We start from the raw sequence: 14,207 nt of genomic DNA, 5'->3' as shown, positions 1-14,207 counted from the left end.
ATGACCAAGATAAACTTGGGGAGGAAAGGGTTTATTTCAGTTTACAGTTGTAATCCATCGTGAAGAGAAATCCGGGCGGGAACTCAGTGCTATAACACGGAGATGAAAATTAAAGCAGATTCCACGGAAAAACACACCCCAAGACCTAGGGACAGTATCACCCACAATGGCCTGGACCTTTCCACATCAGTCATCAGTCAAGAAAATGCCCACAGACTTGCTTACAGGCCAATCAGATAGGGATATTTTCTCATTGAGGTCCCTCCTCTCAGATGGCTGTAGCCTGCATAAAACTGACAAAACTAAGCAACGCAGGGAGTCAGAAGGTTTACTTTGGTTTTGCTTTAATTTCTGAGTGTGTATCTCCTTCCATCCCCTTCCCCATAAGTGTGTATGTATGTGCGTGTACATGTGCACATGGATGCTAGAGGTCAATGCTGTCCATCTTCCTTTATCCATCCCTATTTTATTTTATTTATGAGATGGGGGTCTCTCACTGAACCTGGAGCTCACCCATTGGCTATACTGTCTGAAGCAAGCCTTCGGGATCTACATGTCTCCATCCCACTAGCAGTATATCATTCCACTCTTCCTGCTTCCTGGCACACACCGCCATATCTGGCTTTCACTCAGGAACTTGGTTCTGCACTCAGAATCTCGTCTTTACCCATTGACCCATCTCCACAGTCCTTGATTTGTGGTTTTGCTAGAATGAACATAAAATAATTATTGAGATCATAAAGCCAGAAAAAAATCTAGTTTGAATGTAAGTTATTTTCTTTGGTACTCTAACCAGAAGATTAAAAAGTAGACATACATTTGTGAAAGGATTGAGAATGACCATGTATTGAGCACTTGTGAGATGATATGTACATTTCATTCTGAATTCAAACCTGACTTTGAAGGGCAGGTACTTCTACCACATTTATGGATACAAAACCAAAGCTGGCAGGGTTTAAATAGACTATATCCAACTGATAATTATGGACCCAGGGTTCCAAGCCAAGCTTTTATGCATCCCAGGTTCATGTTTTTACAATGATACTATATTGCCATTCTCTCTTATTATAAATATTGATGTTATCAATAAAAATATTAGCAGTTGTTGGTCTTTAGTATAGATTAGTAACAACTCACTGAGGGTAACATTATCATCATTCAGAGAAAGGTTTTTACATTAAGCCCACGATGAACACTAAGAAGATACTCTGGAAGGAGCAGGAAAGGAGAGGGTGTGTCTGAAGCTTCCCTCCCCTCTGAGGATGAGGATGCTATCAGTACTTCATGGTACATGTCCATCACATGCCTGTGTTTGTAATTGTCACCATCCCCTGCATTTCAAAGTTGGCCTTTTGTCTCAGAATATCATTTCCCTTCAGTTTTCCTATTGCAGGTAAATAAGATTCTAATGTATTTCTGGGTATTCAGTACCAACCTTTAAAAAAATCTATACACATATAATTAGATTTTTTTTCAGGGGAGAAGGCCATTTATGTTATTCATCTTCCCGAGGAGTGTGAGTGAGTTCTTTGGTTTTCTCGTTAGGATTCAAAGCAGGCAGTTCCTCCAGAGAATTCCCAGGCCACAGACATGCTGGTGCTGTGTTCGGTTTGGTATCTGAAACGTCAGAGCAACAGGTGCAAGGAGGATGGTAAATCTCAGTGACTCGTCAGAGTGCTTCCTCTGCAGTGCCGGCCACGCCTTACCTCCCACCTGGGAACGTCCTCAAAAGGAAACAGAAAGAGGAGCAGGAGGTTTCAGAATGGCACAGAAGGGAAAATGCTGACCACTCATTAAATACGTACCAAGGAATTGTCACCACTCACGGAGCAGCTCCAACAGAGTCAGAAGAGAATGGATTAAGCTCTTTAGCTTTTTGTATGACTCTGTGTATGTGTGCTTGTGCGTGTGCGTGTGCTTGTGCGTGTGCGTGTGCGTGTGTGTGTGCGCGTGTGTGTGCATGAGTGAATGTGTGTGTATGTGTGTGCGCGTGTTTGTGAGTGTGTGAGTGTGTGTGTGTGTGTGTGTGTGTTTCTGTGTATTACTGTGTATATGTCTTTCTGTGTATGGTTCTTTAAGTATGCAATGCTGCAAATTCATTGATTCTGAAGTGTTTTCTTCCCCCCATCACATTGCAGGAAACTGCTCCATTTGAGAATAATTTGCTAAAATGTTGCCATCACTGCTGAGGGTAAATGGGTCTGGGAAATTGACTGTGTAAATGGTTGTCGATCACTGTGCCTGGCTCAGCCCTCTCATGGCCTCCACCGTATGCTTTCCAAGTTATTCCTTTCTTCCTTATACTTCTGCTTTTGTTGCTTCTTTCAAACAAGACACTGTTTTCTTTTTCATGTCATTTCCCCATCTCAGAGACAGAGAAAGATATGAAAAAGATGGCAGTGCTTTTCAAACTCACAAAAACAAGTTCCACAGTGGAGGACTGTAAATCCTGAGAAGTGTATGTCTGGAAAGAGCCAGTCTGTTGGTGCTGGACGCAAGCCTGCTCATACTGGACAAAAGCAAGTCCTCCATGTCGCTGACAAGGATTTTTACCAATTTTTAGTTAACTTGTGAAGTTACTGTTTGGAAGAAGTCTGGTGGAAGATCCACCTCAACTCCCCTCCCCATCTCTTTCCCTAAACCCGCCCCTTCATAGCCCACCAAACACAGCTCCTCCCCCAGAGAGGCTTAAGACCACTCCCACAGGGTATATAAGCAGCATCCCAGAAAACAGACTCATGGTTCTTCTGGTCTCTCATCCCCTCTTCTCTGAGGGGCCAGGGACTCACCCGGGAACGCTTTACCCATTAAATCTGGGCTTTCCCAGTTCGGTCTGATTCTGTTTAATTTGGATTGCTGATTTGGTGGAGAGGCCTTCGGGGTGCAAAAACTTATCAGTTACCTTGCAAAGTAATGGGCCCCAGTATGGGGTTTTCACATACATATTCCAATATACTTTGTTGTAGTTCATCTCTCCTACTGGCGTCTCCTAAATCTCCCAAATAGTCTGCCTCTACTTCTCCTTCCTGTCACGTGTATTCCATCTTTCCTTCCTCATTTAAGACTGGTTTCCTCCTCTTACCCTTTGCTATGCTAGTTTGATCACTCAGACACTTACACACACACACACACACACACACACACACACACACACACACACTTTTAAATTTAGGCTCCATGTATGGTGTTTGTCTTTTTTAAATTTTTTAAAAAGATTTATTTATTTATTATGTATACAGTGTTCTGCCTGCATGTGTCCCTACAGGCCAGAATATGGCACCAGATCTCATTACAAGTGGTTGTGAGCCACCATGCAGTTACAGGGAATTGAACTCAGGACCTCTGGAAGGGCAGTCAGTGCTCTTAACTGCTGAACCATCTCTCTAGCCTGGTGTTTGTCTTCCTAAATCTGATCTATTTAACTTCACACAAAGATCCCCAGTTTCATTATTTTTCTGAAAATGTCATAGTTTTATTTTCTTTGGCTAAATAACATTTATTTTCTTTATCTACTCATCTGCTGGCAGACCGCTGGGGGAGTTCAGATTCCTGGTATGGTGAAAAGCCAGCAATGAATGGGGGTCTAAGTATCTCTGTGAAACGCTCACTTAGATACACCCAGGAATGGGAGCTGGTCATACAGTAATTCTGCTCTTAGTTTTCAAGAAAGCTCTCTGTTGACTTCCATAATTGCCACATCGGTTTTCCTTCCCATAGCAATGGAGGGCTGCTCCTGTCTCCCACCTCCACCAGCACCTGTGGCCCTTTGTTTTCTTGTGGAAGCCATTCTCACGGGGAGACAGCAGACCTATTCAGCCCGGTTTTCATTTGCAATTTCCTTGATGGGACATTGAACACCTTTTCAAGTATTCATTCATTGGCCATTTGTCTTTCTTCTTTTGAGAACTGTCTATAAAGTTCATTAGCCCATTTATTGGTTGCAGGATATTTTTGTTGTTTATTTTTTTCAGTTCTTTATATAGTCTAGATATTAATCCCTCATCTAATGCATAGTTGGAAAAGATTTTCCTTCTCCATGCTGTAGGCTGTCTCTTTATTCTGACAATAGTCCTTTGCTATGATTTTTTTGTTTGTTTGTTTTTCCAGACAGGTTTTCTCTGTATCCCTGGCTGTCCTAGAAGGAACTTGCTCTGTAGGCCAGGCTGGCCTTGAATTCACAGAGATCCACCTGCATCTGCCCTTCATCTGCTGTGACTAGATGCGGGTGCCACCACACTCTGAGGATTGTGCAAAAGCTTTTAATTTCGTGTAACATTATTGTGTCGATTCTTGGGATTACTTGCTGTGCTGTTGAAGTCTGAAGTGTTTTGTCAGGGTTTTTCTCTAGCAGTTTCCAAGTTTCAGGTCATAAATTAAGGACTAACAGCATAAATATATTCATATTATTTATTCACAAATAAATAAATAAATAATTTGGGGAATAAATTATTTTGACTCAGGCAACTGCTGTAATTGTATCAACAATGTTAGAATAGAAAAATTAAATTAATAGTTTAAAATTAGATTAATGAATAAAATACAATTTTATTTTTTCCTGTTATATAAATTAAGTAACTTTCACTTTCATTGGAGAATTGTCATCTACTTAATCAAACCATTAAAATGCTTAACCAGTTGAGCACTAAAGCTCGGTCTTGATTTTGTTTTGTCTACACAGTCTTAGGCCATCTTGTAAAGTGTGTCTGCGTCATGGAAATGTGTGACTTATATTAGTAAATTAGTTAATAACATATTTGAAGTGCTAGGCATTTTTTAAAAGTCATGTTCCTTTATAATTGAGAAAATCCAAGCATGCTCTCCTCATTTATTTGGTACGGCACATGTAGACTTCATCTATAGTCAACAGTAGAAAGCTTAGCTGCTTTTTTTTTTAGATTTGAGAACTATCTGCAACAGGGCATCTTCCTTTCTGCCCTGCAGAAGGTAGTTTTTGGCATACCCCGTTTGGAGACTGCTAGTATGTACTCTTATACAGTGAACTGCTTTTTCAAATGAAAATCTCTTTTTTAACTTTAAAGAATTTATATTTTAAGATTTGTGTGCTTGAATTACACACACAGCTTCTTAGCTAGATTTTCAGCATTTACATAGCCTCATTGGAATGTATCCACAAAAATCAGCACCCGAAGATTACAGAGTAGATATTGTGCTGCCCTCTGAGCTGCGATTAAATGAAGAGAAATTGGGTAGTTGTTTTCATGATGTATTGATGCAGGAGGAATCAGAGAAATGAGAATTGCCAGGGACCCCGAGTTCTCCTGTGAGAAAGAGGCTCCAGGTTGTGCTGAATCTTTCTAAACAGGCCATTCAGGACCCAGTGGGACGTATAAGGAAACCTTTGCCCAAAGAAGTCTTCATTTTTTATGGACGTGTTTACCTTTCAGGCTGTCCCACTGCAGACCTCTCTGTCATTTATCTGGCAGGACCAGTCCCCTCTGAGCAGTATCTGGAGCTGTAGAGAACAGGTGTTCCTGCATGGAAGCTGTTGCAAATAGTATTGTAATTCTTATTAAGTTGTATCATTTCACAGTAACCAGAGAACAATTACATAGAAGACTAGTAACTTGGCATTCCCTTACCACAAAAAATGTGTGTTCACTTTGTTCACACGTATGAAGTAATCCAAGAGGCAGTGGGTGAAGTGGGGGTTCCACTTGCCCAGAACTTCAAGAAGCAATCCAACTTCAACTAAGCCAAATCATGAGGACCTTAGATTTCCTTTGCTATAACCAACATGAGACACAGTCAACCTAGAGAAGAGGGTGGGAAGGGTCCAATCTCTACAGGTAGATGTGCATGGCTGAGCAAACACTTGCACCATGGTCAGGAAGCAAGAGAAGAGGGAATCAGGGGGTCCCTAACACTCTTTAGGGGACATGTCCCTAATGACCTAAGGACTCCACTTTCCTCTTAAAGGTTCCAGGACGTGCCAGCAGTGCGACCCAAGCCTTTAACCCACCGGCCTTTGGAAGACATTCAACATCGAACCACAGCAGGGAGTGAGTTTGGGGATAAAACAGACACAGCTGAGAATATTAGTCAGGAGACATTGTCCTAAGTGAGTTTGGGGAGATTCTCTCCTAAGACATCTCTACTGAAGAAATAAGTTGATCATTGAGGAGGATCTCTGTGGTGATATCATATCCCCCAATATATTGTGCACCCTAATAAATTTATCTGGGGTCAGAGAACAGAACAGCCACTAGATTTGACATAGAGGCCAGAAAATGGTGGTACACACCCCTTTAATCCTATCACTTGGGAGCCAGAGATCCGTCTGGATCTCTGTGAGTTCAAGGCCACACTAGGAACAGAGCCAAGTGTGGTGGCACACACCTTTACTCCCAGCACTTGAGATCTCATGTCTTTGCTTGGGAAAGACACATGACTTTAATCCCAGGACGTGATGGAAGAAAGCAGAAAGGTATATAGGCATGAGGACCAGGAACTATAGGCTGGTTAAGCTTTTAGGCTTTTGAGCAGCAGTTCAGCTGAGATCCATTCCAAGGAGGACACAGAGGCTTCCAGTTTGAGGAAACAGGATCAGCTGAGGAATTGGCGAGGTGAGGTTAGCTGTGTGGCTTGTTCTGTTTCTCTGATCTTTCAGCATTCACCCCAATACCTGGCTCCAGATTTGTTTTTATTAATAAGACCCTTTAAGATTCGTGCTACAGGTCTCAGTCAAGAGTGACCTGGTCCCACAAAGTCTCTCCTGGCATTCTGGTTCTGTGACTCGCAGAGACCATGTGCTGTCATTTATCAGCCAAAGCTACTGCCCCTCTCCCCAAGAACAGAAAACTTTCCCTGAAGAACCCAGGGTAAAGCATGCTTTAAGGCCCCTTCGATTGCTTTTGTTTATGAGAGATTTACTCCCCATCAGTGGGCAGGATCCTTTTAATCACGACAGATCTTCACAGATCCAGAGCCAGAGGCTGTATGTGGGTTTCTGATCTGGGTAACATCTTACAAAAATGAATGCTGTGGAAAATAAAGATAAGAGGAAAGTTTTATGACTTTATCGCTCCAGAGGCAGCAAACTCTTGGACCCTTCCTCCCGGGTGATAAAAAGGGCAACACACCCCGTGAATAGTTCTCCTTATTGAGGACTTCTGGGAGCCAAAATCAATGCTGTTGCTGGCCCGGCAGGTGCAGGGAAAATAAAGCCCCTCAGTGCTGTCCCCCTCTCACAGAGCCATGAGATCACACAGTTCCCACAGGCCACAAGAAAGCTGCCAGCTCAGCCCATCTGGAGGCCGCTCTGGAGCAAACTCCCCAGGGGAGCCAGGACCCTGCTTGCTCCTCTGCCTCCACCCTTCCTCAACGCAGGCAGGAGGAAAGAAAGTCCTCAGCTGCAGACCGGCTTTGCCTCTGCCTGTTGTACAACCAAAAAGGAGACGAAGTGCCAGCTTTACCAACTGGGCAGTTAGTGCACGCCAGAGGCCTGTGATGGTCTAAACAAAAGATGGGAGAGTCCCGCCTACAGAATGAAAACCTGTGTCCCTAACACAGGCCCAGGAAGAGGGTAAATACAATCAAGACTTTGTACTCAATAGCTGTTCAAATCCTCAGGCCAGCTCAACTCAGGATTTAGAAGATGTTCCCTGGAATAGTTTATTACTCATCTTGAATTAGCTCTTATAAATGGCAGCTATTGCTTAAATGTGTGCATGTGTTTTCCAATTATACTTAAATAAATTCCTAATGTGTACTAAGTTCACTGAGGTGATCTCAAAGATGGACAGAGTTACCATTTGTACTCTTATTTAGCCCATGCTGGCTTCAAACTTACTATCCTCCTGCCTCAGCCTTCTGAGTGTTGGAATTAGAGGTGTGTGTCACCATGCCTGGCTTAGAGTTAAAATAGTTTTTCTTTTAATTTAGAGAACAGAAATATTGGAGAAAAAGTGAATTGGGTGTGGTGGTTTCTGGAGGCAGAGGTAGACATGTAGGCAGAGCTCTATGAATTTGAGGTCAATCTGTTCTACACTTCAGGCTAGCCAGGGCTACATAATGATAGCTTCCCTCAAAAACAAAACAACAAAAACCTGGATAAAAATAAAATATAGAAAATAACAGGCACATCTTGTTGTGGTGTATTTGTTCACACTGTAAAGATGTGTCTCTGCCTAAGGTGCCTTCTGATTAGTTTAATAAAGAACTAAATGGTCAATAGCTAGGCAGGAGAGAAGGGTGGGACTTCCTGGGAGTGAGGAAGAGGAGGAGGAATCTAGGCTCCAGGTTACACTCAGGAGAGGCCAGTGAGACTCTGAAGAAGTCAGACACATGGTACAGAGCAGAGGTAACCCGTGGCAGAACATAGATTCTGAGTTATAAGAGCTAGTTGGGAACAGCTATAGGCTGAACTTCCATAATTAATAATAAGTATCCATGTCAATATTGGGGGCTGGTGATCCAAGAAAGTCCTACAAGAAAGCTCGCTATAGGATCCTTTGACTGTTCCTACTGCTAGCTGACAATTACTAAGACTCCAGTTAGACTGGTATGGTTTGAGATCTAACTGAGATTTATTAAATTCAGCCTAATAATTGGCAAATTGCAGTGACTTGCACAGGCTATGAGGTAGTTTGCCTTTGTGCAGCCTGTAGAAATACTTTTGGCAAACCAAATGAATCTGGTAGAGGGTCTAGAGCTGGCCAAGTGTAGTGGAGTTTACTCATGCAAATCTAACTCACAAAAGACAGACTTCAGAGGCAGACTGCAGGCTTAGTCAGGTACCTCAGCCATGTCTAGGCTCCTCACTATCTCCCAGGCTTCTTGGGCAAGCTCGCAGTGTACTGATTCTTGTTGTTTGTTTGTTTTTAAGTATAATCTTACATCCAATGTCTAGGAATATTTTCTTTTAGATAGTAGGCAGTATTATATAGGAAATAAAATGAGCACAATATTCTAATGTCAGAAAATAAGTGACTCCTGTACATCCTAAGGTGCCAACTAAGTTCAAGCATGAGGGGTTGCTGGCCCACAGTGCCGGCAGCATACAGCACCTTCGAAGGGAGGCCACAGCCCTCATGCTCCAACCATATCAGACAGCACTCTGATGAGGCGTTATTTTAAAATAGGTATAACTGCCATATCGTATAGCTAACACATGTTAAATGTATAATTCAATGGAAAATTTTTGTTAAACCAGGGTTGTACAAGCCACCACAATCCTATTGTAGAAAATGTCCATCTCTTCAAAGAGGTACATTAGTCTGCCTGCAATCAATCCTTGATCCCACCCCAAGCCCGGGCAACCACTCACCTGCTGTTTCCACTCCCTTTGGTGACATTTTGTACCAGCATAACCACACAGAGTGTATACAGTCTTTTGCACCCAGCTTCTTTCACTTAGCTAGCATTTTTAGTGAGTAATGCCTTTGAGGTACATCCACGACAAAGCCTGGATCTGTATTTCCTTTCTCTTGTATTTCATCATGTAACTGTCCCATCTTGTGTTTATCTGTCACCAGTCTGTGGATGTTAACTTTCTCCCACCTTTTGACTATAATAACAAATAAACCGCTAAGACTATTCATGTTGTGTAAACATGTTTTTTCATTTCTCTCTGGTAGAATGTTAGGAAGATATAGGCCCGGGCATACGAAAAAACATGTTTTCCATGAAACTTCCAGACTGGTTTCAGTGTGGCTCTCCTATCGTACATTCACACGGCAATGCATGAGCATCTTAACATTTATTTGATCATCCTTGCCAAAATGTGTTATTGATACCTATGTGTTTTATGTGGAACAGCTACTTAATGCACATTTATCTGTTGTGTGAACTGGTTAGAACTCTGAGCACCATGGCGGACGTGAGGGCTTCTTCCATCCTACTGAAATCCTCAGCTGGAGTCACTCATCCTCATGGAGATGAAGGACCCGGACGGCCATGGGGAGAAGAGGCGGGACACAGAGTATGCGTTGCATTTGGGGATGTTAAGTAAGTGGTGAAGGGGGCATGCAGTTTCCAGGAAGAAGAAGACAATGCAGAGGTGGTCTCTTGTGGGATCCAAATTTGAGAACTCGGGCAGAGTGAAAACGAGAAAATCACCCCAGGGAATGGACAGTGGGGGAGGGGTGTGACTGAGACTCTCAAAGACAGCACCTCACACTGTGAGTCAGTCCTGGGAAAGGAACTTTGATGACAGCTGTCGGATTTCAGGGCTGGAGTCCGCAATAGTCTTCTGAGTGTCAGCATGGGGCGCCTGCTGGGAGGAAGCAGATTGCCAGGGTGTGGTGGTTAATTTGATTCTCAATTTGATGGGGCTTAGAATCACCATAGAAATATGCCTCTAGGTGTGTGTGTGGCAGTGGCTCCAGGGAGGTCTAACTAGGAAGGGAAAGCGAGCTGAGCACCAGCATTCACCTCTCTCTGCTTCCTGACTGCAGATGCAATGTGAGCCGTCGCATGTTCCCGCCAGCACGCCTACCACCATGGACTGAACCTTAATCAGGAGCTGAACTAAATCCTTCCTTCTTAAGTTGCTTTTGCTTGGCATTTTATCACAGCAACAAGAAAAGTGAATAATCCCTAGGCCCAGTGTCTGACTTCTTCCAGTTAGGTCCCCACCTGAAAGATTCCACAACCTTGTGGAACAATTCTTGGGACTGGATCCAGTCGGTGGTAAACACATGAGTCTTGGGGGACATTTCACATTCAAACCACAACGCCTGGTTGTGGTAATCTGACTTTAATTTCCAGATGAATGTGTATAATTTTTCTTCCCTACCCTATGGCAACCGGCTGAGGGCTATGGTACTATGCCTTGCTTCACTTAAGTATCTATTTTTGAGAAGCCACGTTCTTGGCCTACATGACCAACAGATGGATGCTGAATACCTGATGTTGATTACCTATCTGGGTCTGACGATGGTGGTCCTGCCATTTAGGGGAGGGTGTTTGCATGGTTCTTTCTGCTGGGGAAGGGTTGGCTGATGACATCTGCAGTTTCTATCATGCATCCATTGTGTTCACAACAGGAAGATGGCTGGCTGGAGTTACAGGTGGAATGTGGGGTTTCAGGACAGTCGGCTGGGTTTGGTTTCAGCGGTTTCCACTTCTTCTAGTTAATTTTCATTGATCTAAAAGGGTCCCTCTGTCTGTTGCCCAAAAGCAGGCTGGGTGGCCACCAGTGACCTCTGTACAAAAGAGAGTCAGATGGATCCATCAGGAGGTGATTCAGAAGAGTGGAGAGGCATCTAATTCCCCTCCAAGTGTAATCTTTGGATTGCTCAGAAGGGAGAGGTATCTTTTAAAAAGACTGTTTTCTGCCCCTCCACACCCATGAGACCTACGAAATTGTGATATTTGGGAACAGACCTCCCTAAGCTTCATTTTTGAAAACCACACTGGGACGTGAGAAAATTGCTACCTGAGGAAAAGGAAAACGAAGTGTGCAGAGCCCCAGCCCTAGGTTTGCTGTCCAGGCAGGCACAGTAAGCTGTGCTACCCATGCTGAGACATTTGAAGAGCTTAAGGGGCACTAATTACCATTGCCTCCAGGGAAAGGATCTGTGCTTTGCAGGAAGAAACCCCTGAAGAAACCCCAGAACTGTTACAGTTTGTGTGTGGGTTTCCATCCCACCCAATTCTCTTTGGTGTACAAATCTCTCACTTGCTGTTAGAGCTGAAAATTCCACAGATGTTTCCCAGGGTCCTAGAACTCAGTAGTAGTGAGTAGTGGTTAGCCATTACAGCATTGGCCTGGAAGTTCCAACTCCCATTGAGGCTTCGGTAACGGTCACGCCTACAAGGCGGGGCTGAGAGAGGACGCTGAAGACCCAGAATCCAAATGAGAAGGATCTCTTGGTGCAGACCCTGGACACTGGAGGTAGACCGAGCAGAGTTCTCCAGAGAACACCGCCAGACTGTGCCATACCTTTGCCAGACCTTGTTACCTATCCCTTCATTTGTAAGTTACCCCACAAAATAGACCTCCCTTTTAACTTCATGGAGTATCCTTAATAATTTCACCAATACTGAAGTCATGGTGTTTAAAACCCTCTGATATTTCACAATCAGATAAGAAGAAGAGCAAACACTTATTTAGATCATTCATTTAACTTCTCTCAGCAAGCTTGTAAGTAGGATAGCCCATTGTACAGTCATTAAAATAGAGGCTCTTGGAAGGCAGGTGGCCACTCAAGGTTCAAAGGCTAAACAATCAGACAGTTACTTTTTTACTGAAACTAATTGTTTCTTTTTAAAAGAGATCATTTATATATATATATATATATGTATATATACATATATACATATATACATATATATATATATACATATATACATATATATATATATATATATGAGTGTTTGCCTATGTGTGTGGTGTGTGTGTGTGTGTGTGTGTGTGTGTGTGTGTGTGTGTCCAGAAGACGGCATAGGATCCTCTGGAACTGAAGTTAGAGTTAGGAGCCACCATGTAGGTGCAGGTGCTAGGAACTGAACTTGGGTCCTCTGAAAGAACAGCAAGGACTCTTAACCACTGAACCATCTTGCTAACCCTCAAAGTGATTACTTTTATGTTTAAACTAAAAGTATTTATAGTAAAAAAGAGTAAGAAGGCATGGACAAAGAGTCTGGTTCTAGCCTTGGCTATCATTACTATTATATGAGTATGACTGGTCACTAACTCCCTGGTATTCATTTCTTCCCCAGAAAAGTGACATTCCAGGGCATTCTAGGGTTTGTCTTAGCTCATAAACTCTCCCGCTATTTTCCTCACTAACCTCCCTTAATCGATTTGGTGTGTACATTAAGCCTTTAAGCACATCCATCTTAAGTGTACATCAAAGAGTGCTTACCACTAAAGCTTTGTTTCAAAAACAAAATATTAATACTGTAAACTCCCACTTCAACCATGTTCGTACAAATTTGCTTTTACTGGATTGGGGGATACACATTTTAAAGACAGGCATTACAGGTCCAGAGGCTTTCTTAATTTTCTTCTATCCAGTGAAAAAGGAGGAGTCCCTGGCTGCCTGAAATACCGAATGCTTGACTAATCTAGCTGAAGGTAAAGGCTTCCTGTTTTAAAATCGAGGCGAAAGCTTATATAATGACTCGTTTTGTGGTGAAAACTTCCCTGTTTCTCTGGATGGGTTTCCAGTGGGTGACAGAGAATCCCACAAGCAAGCACGCCCCGAATGTTTCCTTTTCATGACGCTCCGAAGCACAGAGGAGTCTTGGAGAGACAATGGCAGAGGTGCTGGTGTCGCTTCATGGGCCTAAGTGCTCACAAAGAGGACTCCTTATGCTTTGGTTCCTCTTTATTTCTGACTGTAAAGACCCTTGGGGTAAATGCCAGCCCACAATCCCGCTGTTATATGGTTACTGTCAGCCTGCTCATACGCTGCTTCCTGTTCATTAGTGCTCTTTTCATCTGACGACAATGTCCCGGCTTTGCTGCGATTCTCGTCAACGCCCATCTCTTCAATAGCCTGTGAATAGTATTAAATGGTGTTTATGCTAGCCATTGTTGCCTTTTGTGTGGTTTGTCTAATTCACAGAGAAAAGTCTGCCTTTGTGGTCGGAGACCGGCTACGTCATGGCACACCATGCGCCTTCTGATGGGACCCAGTCCTGCTGAGTGATAGCATTACAGGCCCCGGCTCCTTTGCAACACAATCCCGCATTCTTCTGCAGTCAATGCTCTCACAGGCAGGCTGGTTTACTCTTTTTATTAGCAGGTAGGGAAAAGATAAAGCACAAACAAATACCAGACCCAGAAACAAAGCAGAAAAGAAGGCTAAACTCAACTGATTGGCGACTCAGTCAGCCAAGCCACGAGCGAGAAAGTAAAGGAAAAGAAACCCAGATTCATTCTGTTAGCGACCAGGAGACCCAGGTGTGTTCACGCCGCAGCACATATTTCGAATTTCGGGAGTAAGATTGCATTATGGTTTCGAGGTATTGTTTAAAATGACATTTAATCCCAGAGTCACGACTCGCCTGAGCTTTCTCTACAGTGCTCACAAAAGAGAGGATATTGTATTGATGATCACATTATCCTCTGGTGGAGAGAGTCTGCAGGGCAGGTAAGTTGCTGCTCCTGAAAGGGCTTTTGATGTAAGAAGATCACTGTGGGCTCAGGGTAACTGATTCCCAGAAGCCCTGTCTTTCGGTGCTGGGAGTTACTCCGTCCTCTTGTACCATAATCCCTTTCCCAGATATCTGCTATC

General features: G+C 43.3%; 1 long non-coding RNA gene across 1 annotated transcript; it reads left to right on the top strand.

The window, feature by feature from the left end:
- Positions 1–2,087: 2,087 nt before the first annotated feature.
- Positions 2,088–11,755, top strand: LOC118591455. The gene is made up of 3 exons (XR_004945930.1): positions 2,088–2,191; positions 9,817–9,966; positions 10,416–11,755. It is a non-coding gene; the product is annotated as an uncharacterized LOC118591455 (long non-coding RNA).
- Positions 11,756–14,207: the final 2,452 nt, after the last annotated feature.

The sequence above is a fragment of the Onychomys torridus genome, chromosome 9 (genome assembly GCF_903995425.1).
Source record: "Onychomys torridus chromosome 9, mOncTor1.1, whole genome shotgun sequence".
NCBI classification, from domain to species: Eukaryota; Metazoa; Chordata; class Mammalia; order Rodentia; family Cricetidae; genus Onychomys; species Onychomys torridus.
Note: the sequence above shows the minus strand (reverse complement) of the source record. Positions and strands in the feature narration are given on the sequence as shown.